Source organism: Acomys russatus, chromosome 27 (assembly GCF_903995435.1).
Source record: "Acomys russatus chromosome 27, mAcoRus1.1, whole genome shotgun sequence".
NCBI lineage: Eukaryota > Metazoa > Chordata > Mammalia > Rodentia > Muridae > Acomys > Acomys russatus.
This window is the reverse complement of record NC_067163.1, coordinates 14466513-14485613: the sequence shown is the minus strand read 5'-3', so window position 1 is coordinate 14485613 and position 19101 is coordinate 14466513.

Below are 19101 nucleotides of genomic sequence, written 5' to 3'. Positions count from 1 at the left end.
AAGGAGGATCTCGCTGAGGAGATCCCAGAAGCAGAGTAAGGCCATTCAGAGCCTTCAAGCTTAGAGCAGTCCTGACCCTGAGCCAGATTGACCAGGCTAACTGCTGTAGCCTACCACAGGGGACATCCCTAGACTCAGCCCAGGGCACATAGGCCTATCATAAAGAAACCAGGGGCTGTGAGATGGCTGAGCAGGTGAAAGGGCTTTCCATGCAAGCCTGATGACCTCAGCTGGATACCTGACTGCCGTGGTAGAAGGAGAGAATTTGACCTCCACAAGTGCACCATGGTGCATGTGCGAGCGTGTGTGTGTGTGTGTGTGTGTGTGTGTGTGTGTGTGTGTGTGTGTGTGTGTGTTCTCTCTCTCTCTCTCTCTCTCTCTCTCCTCTCCTCTCTGCTCTCCCTCTCCTCTCTCTCCGTCTCCTCTCTCCTCCTCTCTCTCTCTCTCTCGATAAAATAAGCAAAGCTAATCAGACTGCCAAGAAACAGCTCATCCAAGAGGGGCAGGCCTTCAGTTTTCTTTTTGACCATTTGAGTCTCCGCTGTAGATGCATGGGTCATCTGGAGCCCGGCTTTCATTTCTTGGAACCCAAAGCTTGTCAACTTTCCATCCATGGCCCCAAGGACAAGCTTTCATCACTTTCTAAAAGGTCAACATTTCTGAAATTGGCTAATGTACAAGCTCTCTAACTCTACTGCCCTCTACTCGGAGCCCCTTCACTGAGGGACTTGCAGCCTTTCCTGCTGAATTCCTTTAGTTCTGGAAAGGCTCCTGTCTGGGAGCTTAAATAAGTTCCCACTTTTTCATGTCCCAACAAACCTTCGTGATAAATTTCAGATGGCTGAATAACCAGCAGATTGACTTGAAGTCACTTAGAACACTTTGCTCCCAATAATGAGATTGTTCTTTGGAGGGCACTGGCCTACTTGGGGAGGCTAAGAATAGGAGCAGGGCTCAGGGTACCCATGAAGGCATCGACAGGCATGCACATAGGCAGAACTGGTTCTGATAGGCGATAAAGCTGCATGTGCCAACTTTTCTAGAAACATGCAGAGAGCAACTGGTTGAGCTGGAAAGAATTGTGGGTGGGATCTCAGACAACTGGGTTCCCAAGTCCACCTGGTCTTCATGAGCCTTGACTGTATTACTGGCCTCCCTAGTCTCATTGTTCAGCTTTAAATACCGCTGGTGAATCATAAAGAAATTCAAGAATTATTTGCACCCTGATTTTGAAAGCTTAGATACAAGAGACTCAGCCCTCTCAAGTGGAAAGAATTACTGACTGCCTCATGATCAGGGTGAAAGCTATAAAAGGAGAATTAAAATTCCATTCTCCAAGGCATATAAAGGTCAGAGGTCTCCTAGCCCACAACTCCCTTCCTAGCACATACAATAAGGACACAGACTCCTATGAGTACCGGAAGGCCACACCTCTAGCCTTGAACTCTGAAATGAAACTACATTGACTTTGCTGCAATTGCTTAATGCCTAAGTTACAGGAAACAATGATTAATACTAGTTATTTTGGGCATAGACTCGTCAGTTTTAGAGTGACTCTCCCAAAGCCTATCTGAAAATCACTGGAATAGATAAAGCAAGTATGTATTGCTCCTCCTCGCCAAGGCCTGGTTCCACCAGGCAAGAGCCACTATCTGAGTTCTGTGGGAGCTGAAGAACTTAATCCAGCTCATAGGGAATGATGGTTCATGGGAGAGGTGTGGGTTAAAAGTGGTCCCCTGTCAACTCAGGAAGTTAGCCCTGTCAATCCACTGCTTAGCTCTGGCCATTCTTTCACATGCTGACTAGAAGCAGGCTGGAATGGGCCCCCTTGCCTATTACCACTTTACTCTGGGGATGAGAAGTGGAATTAATAGAGTTCAGTCTGTTCCCAGTGGAGCCCCAGCCTGGCAGAAGGAGAGGCAAGCCTTCCAAAGACTGACACTGGGGAGGAAGGGCCTGGAGAAAAGCTGGCTGGTATGGAGGTCCGGCGCTCACAACTAGCTGAAGTCTTGGATCAACATGGCATACTCCAGGCAGATGACTCCTGTGGCATCTTAGCACACACTTGTTATGTCTGTGTGGAACAATACGGATGTGCAGGAGGCAGTCTTTATATAGGGCTTCTTGCAGGAGGGGTGGAGCTTTCCAGGTTGGCCTGGGATTGGTAGGATTTTATGGCTTGGTCTTAGGGCAAGCTCAGGGATTGGTGGGTCGGGATGTCATCTGGCAAGGGAAGGCAATTTAGCAGAAGCCTGATTAATCAAGGTCATCAAGAAATTGATAAGATTCTTCCTACCTGGCCAGAAGCAACCTCAACATAGGAAATGGAAGGATTTGCCAGCCCCTCAGAAACCACCAGACATTGGCAGTGAAAGTGGGTAGAAGCGGGCACTGGCCTTTTCACTTCTTGCAGTCATTGTTGGAGACTTGGTTGTGCTTCCGGTAAAGACCGTCACTCTTTGTCCCCATGGATGGATTACTATGATCCAGAGAAAGAGAAAGTTGACAAAGCTCAAGATCACTAATTCTCAGACCATGTTTCTTCGTGAGGTTTCCAAAGCTGAGAGAGGCTTCAGTGGAGAAAGTAAAGTGGGAGCAATCTATAAAACCTTTCTCCTTCTATGGTATTGGTTTGCAGTGAAGCCTTCTGTGGCTTTCCAACAAAGTATATTCTATCTGTACCCCTGGATCAAAGCCTCTGAAGTATGTCTTCTGCCACCAGGCAAGAGAACAATCCTCATCTGTAGAGTTTGAAAGCCTCACACATTCTCTAGGCCAAAACCACATTCATTCTCTCTCTCTCTCTCTCTCTCTCTCTCTCTCTCTCTCTCTCTCTCTGTTTTTTGGTGTGTGTGTGTGTGTGTATGTGTGTGTATGAGAGAGAGAGACAGAGAGAGAGAGAGAGAGAGAGAGAGAGAGAGAGAGAGGGAGGGGGGGTTTCTCTGTGTAGCCTTGGCTGTCCTAGATAGCCAAGTAGACTCACTTTGCAGACAAGGCTGGCCTTGAACTCACAGTGATCCACCTGCTTCTGCCTCCCTGAGTTCTGGGATAAAAGACAATGTGCCACTATTCCCAGCTCCAGCCTTCTATCTCTTAACCCTATATATCACAAGTGGGAACTCTGTCACCTCCACCTGCTCCAATCCTCTAATTAGTTCCTGAAGACCCATCTCTTCCAAGAGACTGCCAGCTAACATTCTTCTCCCTCTATTCCAATTCTTGATGTTGGTTGTCCTTAGAAGAACTAAAAATCCTGCAGCCCCTCATAGTTCAGTTTTACGATATCCACAAGACCATAGGCTCTGATGGAAAAACGTCGGTACAACCTGTGATTGTCCCAGGATAGATTTCATATGACCAAATGGATTCCAGACTTGGGAGTCAAAGGTTGGTCAGCTTCCAGGTGGGACTCGCCACCTGGGTGGGATGCAGTGGGGTGGGCACTGCTGTACACTGGGGCTCTTGTTGTACCCGAGAGCTCTTACTTGCCTTGACTTGGCAGATCCTGGCCTCACACTTATCCAGATCTCTAGAAGGAGTTGCCCAACTTGTCTCTTGGTCTGTGGCTAATTTGTATCATGGTAAACTGCACAGCATGTCACTCACTTAGATTATAAAGTGACAGTCATTCAACCAAAGTGTCCAGGGCATAACCTTCACAAGATGTGAGCAAGTGCCATCCACCTTCAAGACACCTATCTCTTGTAGACACCCATCTGTGGCCGCCAGGGGATGAGTTAAGCTTAGCTTTTTCAGATGAAACTTCAGCTTGTGGCCTGGGGAAAAGCCAGCCATGTTCCTTTCCGTCATGAAGCCATGTGCCAACGGCAACGCTGGAGCACTCGCTGGCATCTTGCTCCCACCTCATGATGAAGAATCCCTCAGGCAAGACTTTGAACCTAACCAAAGGATGAACCTTTTGTTCTGCTCCCGGGATTCTGAAAGCCTCATCATCCATTCTGGCCACAAGTCTCAGAAGCTCATGAATGCCAAATGGCTTCCCAACATCAGAGCCGTCTTTATTTTCTCTGACCCAAAGAGTACCCTGACCTCATGGGCTGCCCACACACTTGTGGAGAGCCCATCCTTGAGGAGCCGAACCCTTACTCATTCTATTAAGAGTTTCCAGACAGTGCGTAAGCACGGGTAATTCCTGCAGCAAGCAGGAAAGCCTCAGCAGGAGTGGAAGTGACAGGGTGTTTAGCAAACGTTAAACTAGGGGAGCTTGAAATATCTCTGAGCATTGTTAAGTAAACACTTAGGATGACAGAGAGGTTTGAGTATGAGGTGGAAGGGAAAGCATAAGCACTCTCTGTGGATGAGAGAAGCTTTGTCATTCTGTCCTCTTCTGGTCATAGACTGGGAGGATACCGAGTCCCCCAAACAGCAAGCTAGTACTGACAGCCATCATCAACCCTTCCAGAAGCCAGATGCTAACAAGGAGTCCCTGCTGTGCTCACCTCAGAAGTCATGTTGACTGGCATTGTCCCCTGAGATCGCAAGTAGCATCTGTAGTTACTTTTCTGTTGCTATGACAAAGCACCATGACCAGAGCCAACTTATACAAGGGATGGTTTATTTGGACTTACGGTTCCAGAGAGTCCACCGTGGCAGGGAGGCATAGCAGCAAGCAGCAGGCATGGCAGCAAGAGCAGGAAGTTAGATTGCATCCTCGACCTTAAGCACAAAGCAGAGAAAATTAACTGGAAGGGGTGTGATGCTCTTAATCTCACAGCCTACCCTCAATGACAGAGTCCCTCCATCAAGGATGCACTGCCTGACCTTTTAAAACACTGCCACCAATGGGGAAGTAAATGTTCAAATGTCAGAGCCAATGCAGGACACAGCTCACTCAAACAACTGCAGCACCCCGGGTTCAAGATGATTCCAGGGCACACTTGACTCAAGTCCTGCCTTCCAAGACACCCAAGTGGGACTAACAATGGGCAAACCAGCATGAAGACTACATAGCCCCAAATAAGCACCAACCTTCTTAATGATGCCACAAAGCAACTTTCATGCCTCCTACATTCTTACCTGAAAGGGACACAGAAGATGAGACAGAATAAAGCCAAAAGAGTTAATGGCAGTTGTAGTGGAAGTTTTGGTTTCTTTAAACTTCAGTTATGTTATCCAAATATGTTTTTGTTTTAATCCCAAGTGTGGGATATGGGGCTGCTTTTAGTTTATCCATGCCTGATAATTGCCTCCTGCAACTTGGAAAGGGGCATGGTCTTTGCCAGCAGCAGTTAGTTCAATCTGAGGACTTGGAGAGGGAAAATACCAGAGCCCGGGGGTGGGGGGGGGGGGAGAGAAGACACTTTGAGGGATGCTTCGAGGAGACAGATGGAGAAAGAAGGCTGTTGGTTCTGCTGGATGGCTGGATATCCTGACAACTGAGATATACTTCCCTCAAAGAACCCAATGACCTTAACCAGTCAGAAGTAGCCTAAGAAACCTATATCCCTTTCCCCCTCTAACCTTCTTTATCTACTACATAGTGTTTGGGAGTTGGTGGAAGGGAGGTAAAGGTGTAAGATAACCCAAATAAAATAGACAATAAAAAAAATATTGCCTACAGGCAGAGCCATCGGGGTAAAGAATGTGTGGAAAGGAGACAAGTCTACAGTGCAAAGACCCTTGGGACAATCACACGCCCTGTTGGGTTACCAAGGCCAGCATCTATGGCCCCCTTGACGTCTTCAGGTTCCCTTCCCAGTTACTCATATGCAGTGGGCCAATTTTCCCATGAGGTTCCACTCTGGCAGGGGGAGGTATGAGGAGTAAGCTGCCCTCCAAGGAAGGGAAGCCAACCTGCCAGTTTGAGGCTAATCCTGGCAGAGTTAGCCTTGCCTGCGAATTTGGAAGGCTTTCTTCATGTTGGCTTCACAGGATGTGAGTTGGCTAATAATCTTGTCAATGCCGTCTTTGTTCGTGACTTCCATGAGGAGAAAACTAGTGGGCATGTCTGGCTAGGACAACCCCTACCCAAAACACCACATATGCACACACACATGTACATGCACATGTGCGCTCTCTCTCTCTCTCTCTCTCTCTCTCTCTCTCTCTCTCTCTCTCTCTCTCTCTCTCTCTCTCTCTCTTTACTGTTTCTCTAACAACTGGATGGCTAAACACCAGGGCCCACCTCTTGTCAAAGGACCTTGAGCTGTACCTTCTAGTACTCACTAGAACTTCAAGGCAAGAAGAGTAAATAAATGATTACATGATAAATGTACAGAAAACAAGAGGGCCAGATATGGCCACCACAGCAGGCTGTGCCATTTCCTCTGCTTATAAACTCATTCTGCATTCCTGGCCTTTTTGCCACCTCCACCCCAGGAGTAACCCCCAGGGTCCCCATTAAACAACTCAGAAGTGGCTGCCAGCACCCACACTGCCCTTCTGTTAGACTTTAGAGTCAGCCAGCATCCTGCACTTTGCTCCCTCTCCATCGTCCTCTGCCAAGCTCCAGCTTTTCTCCCTCAAGATGACCTTTGCAAGCCATCCCACCCTTTAATGCTCTTTTCCACTCCTGTCTTGCCCTCTCCAGGCCCAGGGAATGTCTGTCCCCTGAATCCTTCCAGTATTTTCAAGTCTACAGCTTGACTTCATCCTCTTGTGCCAAGTCAGATTCATCACTTAGACCCTTGGTCCCAGATACAGAGACCACAGCTGTTCTTCTTTGCCACCTGGCACACAGTGTGTTAGCTTGCCAGGAAGGGAACATGTATGCTTTGAAAATAAAGTCAGACAAACAGAAATCATTACCAGTGGGCTGGCAGTGGTTGACTCTTTCTGGAAAGGGCTGTTCCAAAGATGCAGTGAACCAGAGGCCCAGAGACTTCATCCAAACCCCAGCACCTGCCCGAACCTGCAACACATTCAAGCCCAACCTCAGAAGTCAGATTGACCTTCCTGTGTTGTGTTGAGGTAAATTCTAGGGACATAGGAAAAAGGAAAGAGAAATTAGTAAGGCTTTGCTGCTACATACTGAACCAGTTAGGAACTTCCACAAACAAGGCTGTCTTCTCCACATTGAAGCTATTTTTATAGTATAGTCTAAAAAAAAAAAAAAAAATCACCATTTGTGCGATTGCAAGTGCTGGCAGGTCCTATCTGAAGCCTCCAGCGTGTGGATTTGCTTACATGAGCTAAGATTTTTAACTTTGTTTTGTTGTAATTCCACATTTTATGTGTATGCTCTCTTTCTCAATAGTCAGAAGCTCTTGTGTGGGGAAACGAGTTCCAAGAAGCACCAGAGAGCTCAAAGAAAGAGGACAGAACAGACAGGGAGGCCACGCATCTGATGCACTCCCATCCCCCACAGGGTTCTGCAGGCAGCAGGTGGCCCTACAGCAAGAAGTGGAAGCTCCAGGCCTGTCACCACGTTAAGTCAGCTTAGTGTTGCCATAACAAAATATCAGAGGTAACTTGAAAAGACTGTCTTAGTTAAGGCTCTTATTGCTGGGACGAAACACCATGACTTAAATAGCAAGCTGGGGATGAAAGGCTTGTTCATCAGCAAAGAAAGTCAGAAAAGGGGCCCTTTGTAAAGTCCCCCACTACTTCACAATAGTGCCACCCTGAGAACCGAGCCTTCAGTGCATACTCCTCTTTATTAGGGACATCCAAGGTCCAAACTACAGCAAGTGAGCAGATGTGTGAGCCATTAGGCATGTCACTGGCTTTGTGGAGAAGGGCCTATGTGTTTTAGCTGATGCACACAGAGTGTCAGTTTCCAGAGGTCCATGTTAATACATGCACAGATCATGGAATGCTTAAATTGGGCGGGACACGTCTATCTTCTCACCATTTCCTTATGGTAGAAAACATCCATAATCTTTTCCTCTGGCTCTTTGAAACACACAGCCAAAATTTGGAGAACATGCTCTCAATTTGGGAGATGACTTAGTTGCTGGTCCTGTCAGCCATGCAAAAACCAGGTCCGGTGGCAAGTGATGGTGAGAAATCTGGCAGGCCTGTCCATTTTCCACTGCTGCCCCCATGCCTACAGTACAAGCCCGAGAGCAATTCTGCTGCTAAATTCTGTCTGCAGAAGAGCCAAGTTATTCCTGGAGCTGAACCTACTGTCATGGCATCAAAAATGTGACGGTCCTGGGATCAGCTGATGGGCAGAGCACAGTTTGTTGTCCAGAGTCCACCAGGAGCTTAGCTTTAGATGCATAGTAGAGTGGCCTCCACTTTACTATCACCGCACAGTTTAAGTCTATTTATCTTGACTTAATGCTGGCATGTCATGACAAGTACATGGTGTGTCAGCTGGGGACAGTGACAATTAGCACTTGTTTACCACCCCACACCTTCCCACCTCAAAAACCCATGTCTAGAGACAGAGCAAAGCTCTCTCTAGCAAGTGTGTTCAAGTAGTCCCTCAGTCGCTTGTTGGAGAGCCTCAGGGTTTGTGAGGTTGTTGGTTTCCAAGCCACTGAGGAAATATGTTATATGAGCTGGTTGCCGGTTCTGCATGTTATAGATCAAGCTACCAAGTACATAACACATAATAGTAAAATGGCTATTATTCCTAATAAAGGGTCTCTGAAAGAAAACAAAACAGAACAATAAGCCAGAGTCCCGGAATCAAATCTGCCATGTGCCTTTGCCCCTTTGGGTCAGAATTTGCACTACTCTAAGCCCCATCACCTTTAGTGTCTGTGAAAACCTAGTGAGACAAAACAAGTGAAGCCATTACATGTTTGCAGCACTGGGGGTTGAACACGGAGCTTTGGTAACCGTGGGTGAGTACGCTGTCCCCAAGCTAAATGCTCAGCCCTGTCAAGGCCCTTTCTGAAGTCTTCACAACTGGACCGATGAGATGAAGCATCAGGTAAAGGTGCTTGCCTGGCAAACCTGGTAGTCTGATTTGGATCCCTGTACTACAAATAAGGCTGGAAGGAGACAAACAAATAATTGTTTGTTCTCTGACCTCCACACGTGCTCTGTGAGCCCATACACACACACACACACACACACACACACACACTAATAATAATAATAATAATAATAATAATAATAATAATAATAATAGAAGTAGTAGTAGCAATATCAATAATAAACAAAATATTTAAAGTCTTTAAAGTTTAAACAAATATCACAGAATTTTTGTGTGGTCTGATAGTTCATCTTTATTGTCAACTGGACTGATTTACATTGGGGGCTGGGACAAGGTTTCTCTGTGTAGCCCTGGCTGTAAACCAGGCTGGCTTCAACCTGCCTCTGCCTCCCAGCACTGGGATTAAAGGTGTACACCACCACCATTTCCCAGTTTGCACTGATTTAGAATACCATAGGAGATTAGTAAAATATACCTGAGGTATCTCTGTGAGGAAATTTATGGAAAGAATTGACTGAAGATGGAAGCCACACCCTGAAAACAGCATCATCCTGTGGGTTGGAGACAAGGACAGAATAAAAGGAGAGAAGGAAAAGAACCCTAATGCCAGAACCGCCCCTTTCTGTATACCTTGCTTACAGAGATGCTTACAGAGATGCTTCTGCCACACTCACCCATTACTGTAGTTTGTGCAAGCACAGGGAGTGGGGACAGGGCAAGTGCTTTGTCAGAGTTCCTATTGCTGTGGTGAAATACCATGACTGAAAAAGCAAGCTGCAGAGGAAAGGGTTTATTTGGCTTACAACTTCTCAGCCTGCTTTCTTATAAAACCCAGGACCGCAGCCCAGGGATAACACCACCCACAATAGATGAGTCCTCCCCCCACCAATCACTAATTAAGCAAATGCCTTATAGCTGGATCTTATGGCGGCATCTTCTCAATTGAGTTTCCCTCCTTTCAGATGACTCTAGGTTCAGACGCCTCCTGAAATACTAAATTGGAAGTTGACATAAAACCAGCCAACACATCAAGCAACCATAGACTGAAGACTTCAAAACCAGAGTGAATCCTTTCTTAGATTGTTTCTTCCGTGTTTAGTTGTGGAAGTAAAATAAAATAAAATAAATAAATAAATAAATAAGGCAAGTAGTCAGCACCAAAATCAGGACAAAGGGCATAAAGACCTAGGTATAGGAAGACATGGGAGGACCGATCTCAAGCCCAGAGTCCACAGCACTATTCTACCCTGGTACCTGGTAGTCTTACTGTTTGATGCCCCGATGGCAGCATCCATGCATACCAAGGAAGCACATCCTCTGCCCAGGCTACAAAGAACAGTGTCTTCACCAAGGTTGGAAGAAATGCACTTCTTAGCAAGGCTTCACAGCATCTTGAATTTTCAAAAATGACTATTGCATGCAATACAACAAAAGGTATCATAATAGGAATTGCTTCAATCAAGCTGGGCTCCTTGAACCCAGTAGGGTGATGGAACTCCTGGTAGGGCTAAAAAGCAGCACCTAGTCCCTTTAGACATGATGCTTAACCATAGCAATCGACAGTGCGAGTTGTTGGATGGCAGCCTGTAAAGTCCTCCTTCATTCCCCCACACTCAAAACTCTTCTTATTCATCACGGGGGGGGGGGGGCATGGCTGCTGAATCCAAGACCCTTCTCCATCACCAAGGCCAGCTCATAGTCACAGATGCCTGTGAAAGAAGGACCCACCAGTACAATCTAAAGGTTACAGTGTGAATTTGTCCTCATTTTCCAAAAGCTCTCTGCAGGAAATGACCTGCTGACTGTGGACTGGGAATGGTAGATATCAGAACGGGGCAGCAACTCTAAAGGGAGTTCTAGACTTCTACTGTCATTTCTAGACACCTTAATCAGCAAGCTGTATATTGTGCAGAGATGATGTTGATGATGATGATGATGATGATATCAACAGAATTTTAAGTCAAGGGTTTCTTAAAGTGGACCAATTGGGCCATCAAAGCCCAAAAATGGTTTGTAGCTATTTCCCTAAGTTAGGGATTGGAATACATGTATTTTATGTATTCAGTGACTAGTGGATTCCTATATTCCTTTTGGACCCATAGAATGAAGGCTGTAACAGTGGAGAGAGTTGAGGAGAAGCCAACCTACCTACCTTTGCCTCCTGAAATAGTAAATTGGAGATGAATCACATTTCCAGATGGCACAAAGAGACCCGTGACTCAGCAAATGCCTGAAAATGTCAAGGTGTGATTGCCATACACTTCTCTTTGAATGACTAATTTGATCTACACAGAAGGAAGATGGTCTTGGACAATGATATAGATTATCACAAACCTAATTTAGCATGGCTCACAGAGCCTGTATATAGCTATTTTTGTGTATGTGTGGTACGGGGGGTTGAACCTGCAGCCTTTTGCATGCTAGGCAAACAGGGTTCCTTTAAGCAACAGAAAGTCATCTCATAGTTCTGGAAGCTACACATTTACACCCAACAGCATCACACCCTCAGAGGCCCATAGGAGGGACACCTTCTTGCCTCTCCTCACCTGCAAGGCTGTTTTCTGGGCCTCCAGACATATCACTCTAATCTAGTGGTTCTCAACTTTCCTAATGCTGTGACCCTCTAATACAGATCCTCATGTTGTGGTGACCCCCCAACCATAAAATTATTTCATTGCCACTTTATAATTGTAATGTTGTTACTGTTGTGAATTGTAATGTAGATATCTGATATGCAACCCTAGTGGGGTCGTGGATTCACAGGTTGAAAACCACTGGTCTAGTCTCTACTGCCACTTTCACCCACCACTCTCTCCCTAGGTTTGTGTCTTATTCATTGTAACCCTTATCTACTGCCAAGATGGTAAGCTGTGGTATAAGGTAGAACCTGGTTAGAGGAAGTGGGCCTTGGAGACCTTGGACTCTTCCCTTTTTTTCACCTCCTCTCATTTGTTTCTTCTCTAGTGTGAGGTGATGAGCTTGGCTTGGCCGTGAGGCTGCTCCACAAACAATGCAGCCAACAGGCCATGGACTGAAGCCTCTCAAAGCATAAGCCAAAGTAACTCTTCCCCAGAAGTTTAATTTCCTCATGTATTGTCATGGTCACGTACTTTACACACTTCACTTAAATAAAGTCATCTTCTGACAGTAATTGTTCAAGAGGCTGAAGGTGATTTTCAGGATAGAGATTTACAAATGATGTGACCGCCGAATTGGTGGCAATGCAGTCCAAGAAAGAGAGACATACAATCATTAGAGCCATCCTGATGAACACTGAATGTGAAGACATGTGTCCTTTTTGAAGGCTTTTGTTAGAAAAGGGGCTTCCTAACACCATAGAATGGCCCTCCCCTGGATAAAACGAGTTGGCATCATCTCCCCAAACCTCGGTCCTTACTCAATGGGCTCAAGAGCAAAGTTCCCATGGAAGCCTGGACAGAAGATGTTTGCAGTCTTGGTTTGGAAGCATGGCAACTGGAAGCCCACCGTGGGTGACTGAGTTGTGTTCCCTTTGCCCACCATAGATTCCAGCAGCGAGCTCTCAGTAAGGCACAGCTCCCTGGGGGCTCAACTACTTCCATCGTAGAAAGAGCAGCCAGTGTGCTTTCACTGAGTTATCAATGACTCCATAGTTCTGTTTTCCCCACCATCAGTAGACTTTGCCTGGTTGTCACTGGATGTCGCCAGCATTGAGCTTTAGCATGTGTCATGGTTAATTGTGGCTGTCAACTTGACTGGGTTGAAAGATATTTAGAAGATGGGTGAAGTACACTTCTAGGCATGTCTTTTTGGTGTTTGTAGAGAGATTGGCTTGTGGTCCAGCAAATGGGTGAGAAAGCTTGGGCTAGGAAGTAGGATAAAGTGGAAAAAGGTAGGAGCAGACCTAGAGAAATGGCTCAGTGGTTATAAGCACTCCCTATTCTTGCAGAGGACCCAGGTTCAAGTTCCTAGCACCCACATAGAGCTTCAAAAATGCCAACACCCCAGCTCCATGGGCATATGCATACATGTAATGCACAAGTAGACAAGCAGACACACATAAAATAGGAGAGGAAAGAAGGGGAAGAGAAAGGAAAGGAAAAGGAAGGGAGGAGAGGGAAGGGGAGGGGATGGTAAAGGAAGAAAAAGAGAAAGAAGAAGAGGGAGAAAGAGAAAGGAAAAAAGAAAAGGCGGAAGCTCATAGGCACAGGCCGGACCTTTACTGAATAGGTGAGTTTCTTTGTGAAAGTCACCTATGGATATCAGACTCCAGACTCAGCCTTTGCACTGGCCTTGCATCAGCAACTCTCAGATTACTCCCAGGCTTTCAGCTTTGCTGTGGGCTGTGTCATCAGCCTCTCCTTTTGGGGGATTCCTGCTTCACAAACTGAACAGTTACTGGTTTCCTAGCTCTCCAGCCTGCAGATGCCATTTTGGGGATTATTCAGACTCTGATCACATGATAATCTAGCAAATCTAACTCTGTAATAGTATCTATCTTCTATTTGTTCTGCTCTCTACAGAACCTTGAGTGGAGCCCAGGAACTAATCTGGCAGCAAACCCCACGCCTTGCTGTGCTCAGGCTCATGCAAGCCATGCATCCCCACAGTGCTGCAGAAGCTAATTCTGATATATAATGGAGTAGCCTTCTTCAAGCGTGGGGACCAATGGCAGCTGGATGTAACACCAAAGAGAAAGGCATTCTCCAAATAGATGGTGGTGCCAGAGTCAGGTAGGAAGACAATGATGTGAGATTAAGTATACGGGTAGATCCTCTCTCTCTGAGCTCTAATGGTCCCCTAGAGAAAGTCTACATACTGCTCCTGTCTTTTGGAGGGACAGCTCGTCTAGTAGTCTTAATCCCCTGGAGGGAATGAGGCCAGAGTACAGAACCTCAGTGAGCTGCTAATAGGTATAGACACCTAGCTTTGCAGCCTCCTCCTGACAGTAGATCAGTAGACCAAGGAAGAGTTAATAACTTGATGTAGAGGTCCTCAGAGGCAGGTGGTCAGTGCAGGAGGCAGCTGGCACACGTGGCTTCTAGTTTGCTTGCATAGGCTCTAGTGTCCTTACCTCCTCTGCATCATGAACATTGTCTCAGTGCTGCAGCCTGCACCATGACTTCAGGCTGCAGGCTAAGGTAGCTACAACCTTCCTCAACCCCACCAACCAGTGCTTATGAGTGCTTAGCTCCATGACACCATGGCCCAGAGCTTATTACACACCCTGGCAATGCTGCCACTCTGACAGATGCTTGCTCTGATACTGCTGCCCGAGACCTTTGACCTTGTCAGCCCAAAATAGGCACAACAGGCTATCCTGGAAGATCTGGTTGGCATCAAACATGCAAGCATCAGCAAGTTAGATCTGAAACAGCGTGGTCCACAATAAATTCGTGCCAAAACGTGTCTGCTAATGTTACCTCCCTTGGATAAGATCGTTATTTGTACCCAGGCATGTTTCATTAAGAGCCCATTGGCTTTTCCCCATGGCCTGTGACTAGCAAATAATCAGAATTGTTCATCAGCCAAGAAAGCCAAAACTTCCATCCAGCCATGAAACAATCCATCAAAATGCAAAGAAAGTTGGCCTGCAATTCAAAGTCACAAAAGAAGAATAATTGTCACATCTTTAAATTTTCCTCAGAAACAACAGGGAATCAGCCAGGTGTGGTACTTCTTGCCTGTAATCCCAGCATTCTGGGAGGCAGAGGTAGGCAGATCTCTGTGATTTCGGAGGCTAGCCTGATCTACAAAGTGAGTCCAAGACAGTCAAGGCTACACAGAGAAACCCTGTAACAAAAAACAAAGAACAAAATAAAACAAAAGGTCAGGGAATTATGGTGACCTGCAGGTGAAGATTCATGACAAATGTCTCATGTGTGTGGCATGAAGAAGTGGACTAGTGAGGGGACGATGTGGGAGAAAAATGAAGGCAGGCATAAGCAAGGAATGAAATACATGCGCATAGTGAAATGCCATAGTGAACCAAACCAAAAATTAGAAATGAAGATTTCGCTATTGTTAAGTTTGCGGGCCTAAATAAATAGACTCACCATTCTTGAGTCAGTTTTGTCTCTAAACGGAAGGACAATGAGCCCAGAGAGTATTTTAGGAGTAATGTCACATGTCCACCAGGGACCTGGATGACAAATGGAAGTTGCCTGGGCAACCTTGAAAGACAAATAACCAGAGCGTCATCCAACATGCCTACATGGTCACCTACAGCACTTGGCTTGAGTGAAAAATAATCTTTATTGTGTTCAACCAGTGAAATGATAAGATCTGTCCATCAACATAGCTAGAACCAATGACAAGCAAACCTCAAACCCTGTGTTTATACCCAAGTCCTCAATCCTTTCTTTACATTTTTTCCTGTTTGCTTAAATTTGTCTTTAAAAATGATACCATGTAAAATGGATTGGTTTGATATTTTCCTCACCTTATAAATGAAGACTGGGAATTTTGAAAGGAAAGAGAAGGAAGGAGGGAGGGAGGAAGGGAAAAGGGAGGGGGAATATCACACTGGTTTTGACCAAGTACAACTACTAGACCCCATCAGACTGTCCCAGCTGGTCACCGCAGTAGCACCCAGAACAAGACTGTTAAACTTGAGAAAATTGGACTGGGGTCACACTAGCTACATTCTAAATCCAGAGTCATGAAAGTTATGGTTTGCAGTTTGCACCCCAATCAATAGCAGAGTGGAGAGGTGCAAGCTATGGGTAGTTTCTCAAGGTGCCTTGGTTTACATTCATTCATGTCCTTCCTTTTTCAACCCTATGCTCCAATCTAGAAGTACATAAAAGTATGTCTTGGTCAAATACAAGGGAGCCTCAGCCTTCTACTGGGGACAGCCAACTTCAGAACGCTGTTTGGGACACTGGTAACACTTCCTGGCTGGCCAGTGGAAGGTGTCAGCAACAGACAGGGCTGCACTTGTTAGGGCTGCCAGGAAAGAGTAAGGCCACAGCCCCACTAGTTGGTTTCATATAAGCTTCTTGTAGCCAGAATGTGCCTTCAGAGGAAGAGCGAGAAAGGGAAAGGGTGGGAGTGAGGAGGAGAGAGGGACAATTATCTTGTTCTTGGTCTATGCAAATAAGGATAGCTCTTCACTAAAACTGTTCGTGTTATTGTAGAAAATTTAGAGGTAGAAGTAGACTTAGAAATTTAAAAGAGCCAGGTGTGGTGCACGCCTTTAATCCCAGCACTCAGTGAGGCAGAGGCAGGCAGATCTATGTGAGTTCACAGGTAGCCTGGTCTACAAATCAAGTCCAAGACAGCCAAGGGTACACAGAGAAAAGAGAAGTCCTGTCTCAAAAAGCCAAAAAAGAAAAGAAAAGAGAAAACTTTTTCTTCTTTCCCCAGATACGCTCTAAGCCTTTTTGAATGTCCCTTTCCACGTATAGATCCCTTTGGATCTATAAACGTAAGTTGGATTTTTAAATAAAGCCAGATCATGTGTTATGTTTATCAGTCTGATTTGTTCTCTGAACGTTTTGCAATAAACTTATTTGTCTCAAATGCTCCTTCCAAGCCCTGTATTTATAGATGGGTGATTATCTTTTGGATATTTGAGCCATTTGTAGCATCCCATCGTAATAATACCACAATAGACATGTGTAAGCGTCACTCTCTAGGGTCCAGATAGCTCAGTCAACAGACATGAGACTCTTTCACAAAACTATCTTTTTTTATCGTATTTTGGATTTGTTGAGTTTTTTTTTTTTTAAACATGATTTCTTTAAATGTGAGATCATTGTGATAAATGATATAAACATTCTAAAGAAAAGTCTTACTAATGAATTATTTACAGAAGTATTGGACAAAGTTGTGGTTCTATCAACAGTGTGCTGGGTAAAGCACTGCAAAAAATAGCCCATGTTTTAAAGCATTTTTCTGATTAATGGGAGCAAGTGACATCTGGTGATTTGGGCTCACGTCTCTTGGCCGACAGTTCCATTGGCCAGTTTTTGGGTCTCCTGGTCATGAGCAGCTTCTCATTTTAGTTGGCCTTTTTTTCAGCTGATATATTAGTATACTCATTAGCCTCACCCAATTAAGGCTGTGTGTTCTTTGCCATGTTTTACTTTCAGGTAACAGTTTTATCAGAAGGGAATTTCAAAATGCAGATGTTTGGGAGATTGTTCATTTGTGTTGTATTCTTAAGTCTAAGGAAGGACCTTTGCAATCCACCCCTGGCTGTTCTATTTACTGTCAAGTAGTCGATTCAGAAAGTTATTATATTGAAAAGTGCCAGGAGGCCTCCATTTCCCGGTCCCTATGAGGCGGAGGGTCATCTGTTAAGGTTACTGATGGCGAAAGTCTGCTCCTATCTACAAAGTGAGCTGGGGACGGTGACACGTCGCTTTCTGAATACCTATACCCGTGACCTAAAAAGTCCTGGCTGCCTCTGGGTCCAGGATTGCCAGGCTCAGCATACACCACTATCTAATATCTGGCCTCAGCCTGTCTGTCCTCTTCTTGGGTGTCAACCAAATTGACCAAGACGTCATTAGCAGAGCCACTCCCTGATGCTCCAGCCTGCATACAATTTAAGGTGTGGCTTCAGAGTGCTGCTGGAGAAACACCTTCCCAGCCTCAGGTAGTATGAACACATGTAGGTGTAGTTGTGTGGGAAATATTAAAGCGAGATGTGGGCTGACTGACTTGGGAACCAAGTTATGTGGATACATTGTCTATAGCAGAGCCGCAACTGCCTTCATCAGGAGCAGGAATTTGGGGAGATTTATCCATCCGATATTTACCAGAGCCACTCTGTCAGACCCTATTAGAGACACTGTGGATGCATTTATGCACAGACAAACCCTTGTGTCGCTTGAGTTCTTGTTGCACTGCAGCCCTGTGAGGCAGAAGAGCTTGTTTTCCAGCAGCCCAGCCAACAGCTGGCCAGGGCCCAGGGCCTATGGTACAGGGGGAGACTGTGTGACAGGTTGTATCAAACACATCAACAAAGCCCAAAGACTGGGGTCCCCTACCTGGAAATGAGATGTAGGACAAGGAAGCAAAAAAACCAACTCTTGCTCTATGCCCAACTCCAGGGCACAGCCCAAACTCTGTGAAAGAGAGAGCATGTTCCCTGCCCCCAAGGAGCTCACAAATGAGTTCTGACAACCATTCACCCAGTGGCTCACTCAGCAAACACTCCCTGAATGGGTGTGTGGAAATCGCAGCAGCTAGCTTTTCATCCTAGCAAGCTGGTGCAAATGGGATGCCCAGCCTCAGCAGGAGCAGAGCAGGAGGAGGCCTGGTGCACAGCCAAAGCGCCCTGCCTAGGCTGGCCTAGATAAACCGGCAGAGTTACGACCACACTTGTCTCTTCTTCAGCCCAAGTTCTGCACTGTCTCCTCTTAAACACTGTTAATTCCCCCCCAGTTCCTGGCCTCCGGCTGGCCCAAGGCCCCAGTCCAGCAGGCTTTAGCCATAACTTTCCAAATTCAAAACATCCACTCAAGGCAGATAAATCTCTGCTGCAGAAGCAGAGGAAGGAGTAGTTGGAAGGTACACATCACTCATCCTGTGGATGGGGATGGCTTGATGAAGCAGAAAGTGCCTGTCAGTGAGTCAGAAACCCAGGTGTCTTAGTTCCGCCACTAATCGGTGGGTGAGTACGTGAAGCCACCTGCCCCGTGGGACTCCCTTGCTTTGCTGGTATGTGTGCAGGCCTGAATCTCCTACGAGGGGCTCCAGCTGTCCCTATCACGTTCAGTTTCCTAGAGCTGGAAGATTTAGTACCCAAAACTATTGTCTTAGACAACGGGAGTGTATTACATCACATCTCTGGAGGGTGACAGCCTGCAGTCAAGGTGGCCACTCTATGGGCTACGGGGAAGAATCTGGTGCAGGCCTCTCCAGCTTCCACTGGTTGCCTGGCAACCTGTGATAGTCTTTGGCTTAGGAACACATCACTTGGCTCTCTGGCTGGCTTCAGGATCAGTACTATGTCTCCCATAAAATCTGTTCACGCTCTCCGGTGAAGCCATCTGAGTCTTGGTTATTCTCTATAGAAAAAGTTTGAATTTTAAATGTAGTATTTCATTTTTTAAAATTACTTCCATAATTTTAATCTCTCGAGTCAGTTTTTGGTGATTTTTTTATTATTTGGTGGCATTTTTGGCTTAGTTTTTCACATACCTATAATGTACTATTAATGCTCTGTGATTCACGACATCTTTTGTTTCATCTCAGATAGTGGTAATGCTTGTCCTTTTTTCTTATGTTCTCGCTTGACCCAGACAAGAGCATATCAG